The 6157-nt window shown below is 49.3% G+C and overlaps 1 long non-coding RNA gene across 1 annotated transcript; it reads left to right on the forward strand.

The window, feature by feature from the left end:
• The first annotated feature begins 1337 nt into the window (after positions 1-1337).
• LOC136115877 (uncharacterized) lies at positions 1338-5368 on the forward strand. Its single transcript, XR_010653323.2, has 2 exons — positions 1338-2422; positions 3666-5368. It is a non-coding gene; the product is annotated as an uncharacterized lncRNA (long non-coding RNA).
• Positions 5369-6157: the final 789 nt, after the last annotated feature.

Here is a 6157-nt window from a genome sequence, read left to right on the forward strand (position 1 = left end):
CGGGCGGATGCAGCAACGTACAGGGGATGCAGCGAGGTGCGGGGGGATGCAGCAACGTACAGGGGATGCAGCGAGGTGCGGGCGGATGCAGCAACGTACAGGGGATGCAGCGAGGTGCGGTGGGATGCAGCAACGTACAGGGGATGCAGCGAGGTGCGGGCGGATGCAGCAACGTACAGGGGATGCAGCGAGGTGCGGGCGGATGCAGCAACGTACAGGGGATGCAGCGAGGTGCGGGGGGATGCAGCAACGTACAGGGGATGCAGCGAGGTGCGGGCGGATGCAGCATGCCATGGGTCCCCTCCCAGACACATCGAGGCCTTCTGCCCATGTGCTCAGCAGTGCCCACTGGGCACTGTATTGCATGCAGGAAGTTATCATCTCACCAATATAATAGGCTCAGGTAGGATCTCTCAGCAAAGCATATTTTATTAACGGTTTTGCAAGGTCGGGTGTTCCACCTAAAGGTAGGCACACAAAACAGGGCAAAAAGCCACTGCTTATATCCACCCCTAATCCCAACTGCAAATTCCCTCCCCAGTTCCCCGTTGGTTGGGTACGGCAGGGTTTACAGACTACCTGACACTTCCTAGCTGCCAAGGCTCAGTTTACCTGTCTCACGACTCCATTCTAATAACCCTTCCCATTATTTCTTTATTTTCATTGAAGGTGTGTTTTCTTGACTGTCTGAATTTTAACCACTGGAATGGTTTTCAATTCCTCCACACCCGCTCTGGGCAGCCTGGGCCAGGCTCTGGCACCTCCCAGCAAACAAGTTTCTGCTCATGTTCAGATGGAGCCTCCTGTGTTTCGGTCTGTGCCCGTTGCCCCTCACCCTGGCGTTGGGCACCACTGAACAGAGTCTGGTCCATCCTCTGACAGCCACCCTGAGATATTGATCCCATTGATCAGATCCCTCTCAGCTTCTCTTCTCCAGCTCAACAGCCCCAGCTCTCTCAGTTTCTTGTCACAAGAAAGGTGCTCCAGATCCCTTAGCATCTTTGTAGCCACCGCTGGACTCTCTCCAGTAATTCCTTGTCCTTCTTAAACCAGGGAGCCCAGGACTCCCTGTCCTCCCCCGGCAGCAGCAGCCTGCTGACCCTTGTCATGTCCCACCTGGCGCTATGGTTGGGGGAAGTGTGACTGAGATTTGTCAGTCCCCTGGGTTGGAAAAAAGTACATACAATCCTGAAGGTCCACAAACAAAAGACCTTTATTTTTTGTAGCTTGGTCCAATTGGCAAATGACTCAGTGGCAGAAGGATTTATGTTACTTAAGCTCAATCGATAAACAGTTTAGCAGCGAAAAGATTCACATGAAAGAGTTTTGTGGCACAAGTGGGGCTCTAAACCTTATGTTACTGTATTACTCACAAAAAGGAAGGCAAAGAAATAGGAATATAGGAAGGAAAGAGAGAGGAAGAAAAGAAGGGGAAAGGAAGGGGGAAGGAAATGGGAAGGGAAGGAAAAGGAAAGGGAAAGGAAAGGTCTCACCACCCTTAGGGCTCCGTGGTGTGTTTGAGGGGTTTGTAGTCTCAGGTCCAGTTCCTGTGCAGGAATGCTTGGGTCTGTAGTCAGGGTTCAGCACCCTGTGGTGTGTGGTTCGGTTCCCGTGGTCAGCCCGGTGGGTGGAAGGGTCCCCAGGGTGGCACCCTGCCCGTGCTGGCACAGGTTTTATAGGGTTTATAGCCCTCGGGATCACCTGGGCTTTTGTGCAGGCGTCACTGGGGGTGATTGTGGAAGATGGGGGAGGCCCGAAGGGTCTCTCAGCCTGGGCCTTGACACCGTGTCGGGCCTGTCAGCGCACAGGCTGCGTGTCCTTCAACACAGCACTGCCTGTGTCACCCAGCCTTTGTCTGTGGCTGTCACCTCGGCCTTGACATGTAAATCACCATTCACCTGCTCACGATGGCCCGTCTCCCATGACTGGGTGTTGCAGGGCTGGGTTTGCCACAGTGTTTGAGAGTCACCCTTGTAGTCTCTCACACCCTGTCCCGGGTTGGGATCAAACCAGAGACACTCCTGCTGTTTTCTGCCATTTCCATGCAAGTGAAGAGTATGGCCCAGGGGCTTTGCTCAGTGCTTATTACTGATAGAAATATTAGCTACAGGTTGTTGAAGCTGAAGGATTTCCACCAGGAGCAGGACTCGCGTGTGCCAGGCCGTGTACAGATAGGCCGGCAACCTGGGCCTGGGCCTCATCTTGGCAAGACGCAGAATTTGACCCCCTGAAGACAAGCGGCCTCTGGCAGCCCAGGGACACGTACTGAGAGAGGCAGTGGCCGTGGTCACTGTGCTGCTGCTTGTGTTTTGCCCGAAGGTACGACCGGACCAAGCTGTCGCTGAAGGAGATCACGAACGTGCAGTATGTGTCGTGCGTGAACCCGACGGCGGGGAGCTTCACCATCAACCCTCGGCTGCAGGTAAAGCCCTGCACAACGGCAGGTGCATCGCTGGGTTTATTTTGGGGTGGATCATTTAAACGTGAGGTTAGAGGACAACCACTGGCAGATCCTGCTGTTGTTTTATCAGTACAAATGGCACGAATCTGTCGAGTGACTGTGATTCCTAATAGTGAAGCACCGAACTGGGTCCCTTATTCCCTTGTTTGTTTTTCCTCGCATTCTGCAGCTCCGTCAGAGGAGGAAGTCAAAAGTTGCCAGCCAGCTTAACACCTACTTTCAGGACAACCTTCTGGTCCATACAGGCAGATTTTGCCTTCATTTAGCTCGTATTTAGCTCTGAAGCATGGTGCATTAACGCCGCCTGCTTTCCAGAATTGTCTGCTGCAGCTGTCAGTAAAAAGAGGTGTGGGGGAGAAACCCAAACGAAGAAAACAGACAAAACTAAAAAAAAACCCAAGCCACACCAAAACACAACAACAACAAAAACCCCAACAAACCCCAAACCAAGCAACCAAACAAAACCAACAAAACAAAGAACACCAAAACCAACCAACCAACCAAATCCCCCCAAAAACCTAACCGAACAAAAAAACCCCAAGCCAAACAAAAAGCAGTTCAAGCGCTGCTGATAACAGAAGATTTGGGAAGAGATCTTAAACATTAGACTTTGATTTTTGGGAGCTGCCAACCGATGGAGGGACTGGGTAGCAGTGAGCAAAATTCATTTCATCATGGAGAAACCTAATGACCAGAGTCAGCTTGGACCCTGGCTCCTCTTCAGCAAGGTGTGGAGTTAAAATGAAGTGTCCCATGGGCAACTTTGCAAGTTCCAAATTAGTAAAGAGGTCCTCTGGGAGATGGCACCTTCCAGGGGCTGCTCTTAATAGAGACAGTGACTGGGCTTTGTCAGAGGTCGGTGGGACCTTCAGAGCCCTTTGGCTCTTCAATGGACTGCACTTCCAGTGCAGCATTGGTGAGATGCAGTTGAAAATCCCTGGTTTAGTGAGCAGAGTGATGTCACTTCCCACCTGAGCTCTGCTGGCAAACTGGGAGAGGGAAATAACCTTGTTCAGGTGGACTGCAAATCAGAGAATCATAGAACAACCCAGGTTGGAAGGGACCTCAAAAGATCATCTGGTCCAGCATTTCATGGGAAAGGGAGCCTAGATGAGATTATCACAGCAAATCCCCAAGGGCATTTTGCTTGAAAGGTGTTTTTCTACCTCTCTGACCTTTCCATGCCTTCCTTTCTCTCCCTCAGCGTCACTTCTGTGTCTTCGCGCTGTCCATCCCTGGGCAGGATGCCCTGTCCAGGATCTATAGCACCATTTTAACGCAGCACCTGACAAGTGGAAATTTCTCGGGGGCTGTGCAAAAATCAGCTCAGCAGCTGATTGCCCTTGCCCTGGGACTGCACCAAAAAGTAGCCGCTACATTCCTTCCAACAGCCATCAAGTTCCACTACATTTTCAACTTGAGAGACTTCTCCAATATCTTCCAAGTAAGCGCAGTTGCTGTCCTGTGGGACTTGAAGCTTGTCCCGATGCTACAAGAGGCTGCGGAGCTGTGTTCCTCTAGCTCTGGTGGGCAGAATGCAGTCTCCTACCTAAAAATGACACAGCACATGTGTGCCCTGAGTAAAGTGGGTGACCTTAGGCCATTCCTTAATTCCTTGTTAGTTTTGGATGGATTCCAGAACCATTGCCCATGGCTTTGAGAAGCTTAGTTACTTTCCAGCCTCTTGTGGTCAGCGGGGAGGGATGAGTAGTTCCAGATGGATGTGCAGGTTTGGGGTGGGTTGAAACGCCCTCTGGCTGTAGAAGGGACCAGCTGAAGGGAGCTTTGGGCTTCCGACTTCAGCACTTAAATGACTGATGGTGAGTGCGATGGAGCTGCGCTCATCTTTGGGAGCCTCAGTTCCACACGTGTAAATGTGGGGATTAATGGCACTGTTCCACCACACAGGCAAATTATTTTATTGTACTGAAGCAGGTGGTGGATAGTTAGTGGGTTACTGGCCCTGAAGTTAGATCCAGCTTAGCTTGTTGGCCTGTACTGGCATGTCCTCTGAGCTTCTTGATGGTCAGATGCTCAGTATGTGCATGAAGGGTGGCATTTAAAAAGGTGATAATTGAATCAAACCCAGCTTTGACTTAATTGCTAAAACTGAATTTCCACCAGAGCCAGTTCTGTACCAAGGGGAAGTTGTTCAGATTTAGAAATATTTTCTTCCAACAACGGAGAGACTTTTTTTTCCCCTGAAATCTCATTCTTTGAAGCAGTAGATATTACTGCTCAAAGAGCCTTTCAGAGTTTAAGGCTGATTAGTAAAATTTGAGAAGGTTCTCAGCAGCCAAATCGAGAGGTTTGGAACACCATAAACTCTTGTAGAACCCCGGTTTGTAACTTGTTGCTGTCCTTCTTAACACCTGTTCTCCTAAGTACGTACTGAAAGTTTGGTGCCTTGTGGTCTGGTCCATCACACAAGAACTGAAGTAATGACGTAGTGGGAAATGCAAAAACAGGGCCTTGAAAAAGTTAATAACTCTTTTGTGCCAAGAAAGAATCAGACCTGTCACTTATGCTCAGCTAAACATCAGCAGCTTTTGATGTTAGATGTGGGTCGTGTTAACTCCTGACTTCTAGTTAATCTGTGCTTTGAAAGGCAGAGAGAGAAAAGCAGCATTTCCATGGGAAGCTTTAATTTTAACTGTAACCTGCTTGAAAGGTGCTCAGGTTGTGGGATATTAGGAAATGTCCTGCCAGGTCTGGATGCTGGGGCAGGAGCAGCGACTGAGCTCAGGTGTTGTTTTGTTTATCACGTGGCTTCAGGAGTGGGGGAGTCTGGCTCCTGGGCTTCATAATGTTTATTGAAATAGTGGTCCAATTTTTCTTGAAATCCTTCCTTACCTTTTGGATTCATTCTTGATTATTCCTTCACATTAAATATTCTTGAGTTTTTGAGATCTCCTGATATCCTGTTTGTCCCTACGGGAACACAATTTTCTTCCTGAAATTGAGTGTGAAAGAAGCTCTGGACTCCGGGAATGCATTTCCATGTGTTACTTTCATTCAATCTTCATAAACTCATAATTTAGCTCACACTCTCTTGTCCAAACCCTTCTTGTGCAGTGCTGGCTTCAAAGTCAGGTCAGGCTGATCAGCCAAGTTTTGAATGTTTCCATGACTGGAGTTCCCATAACCTCTCCGACCCTTGTCACACCACTAAACCCACTCCACGGTGAAGCTGATATATTTTTATTTCAGTTGGAATTTCCCTTCCTGCAGTTTGTTACCTCTTGTCCTTTTGCTATACACCTCCAAAAAAAATTGGCTCAGTCTTCTCTATAACTCCCTATTAGGTAGTTGTAGACAGAGTGTCGAGGGTTAGGATTGCGGGGTGACAATCAAACCCTGGCAGATGTGTTGTCAACCTCCTCTGCCCCCCACTTCCCCCTTTTGCCCCTCCCTCTCCCCCCTTCCCACTCAGGGCAGGCGATCGGGAGGGAAAGAAGCACAGAGAGAAGGGAGTTGGAAAAGTTCAAGATGTTTTACTAATGCTAGTAATAAGAATAGAGAAAATAATACAAAATATACAAAACCAATCTTCTAAGTCTGAGCAACTGCAGAGCCAGCACCCAAAGTCCTGGATCAGACTCTGTAGCCAACCGGAGCTGGATTCAGTCTCTCACTGGCCTCCGTTCGCAGGGACGACCAGCAAGGTCCTCTCCTGATGTCGGCCATGAGGAAAAA

The sequence above is a fragment of the Patagioenas fasciata genome, unplaced genomic scaffold, assembly GCF_037038585.1.
Source record: "Patagioenas fasciata isolate bPatFas1 unplaced genomic scaffold, bPatFas1.hap1 Unplaced_6, whole genome shotgun sequence".
Taxonomy (NCBI): Eukaryota; Metazoa; Chordata; class Aves; order Columbiformes; family Columbidae; genus Patagioenas; species Patagioenas fasciata.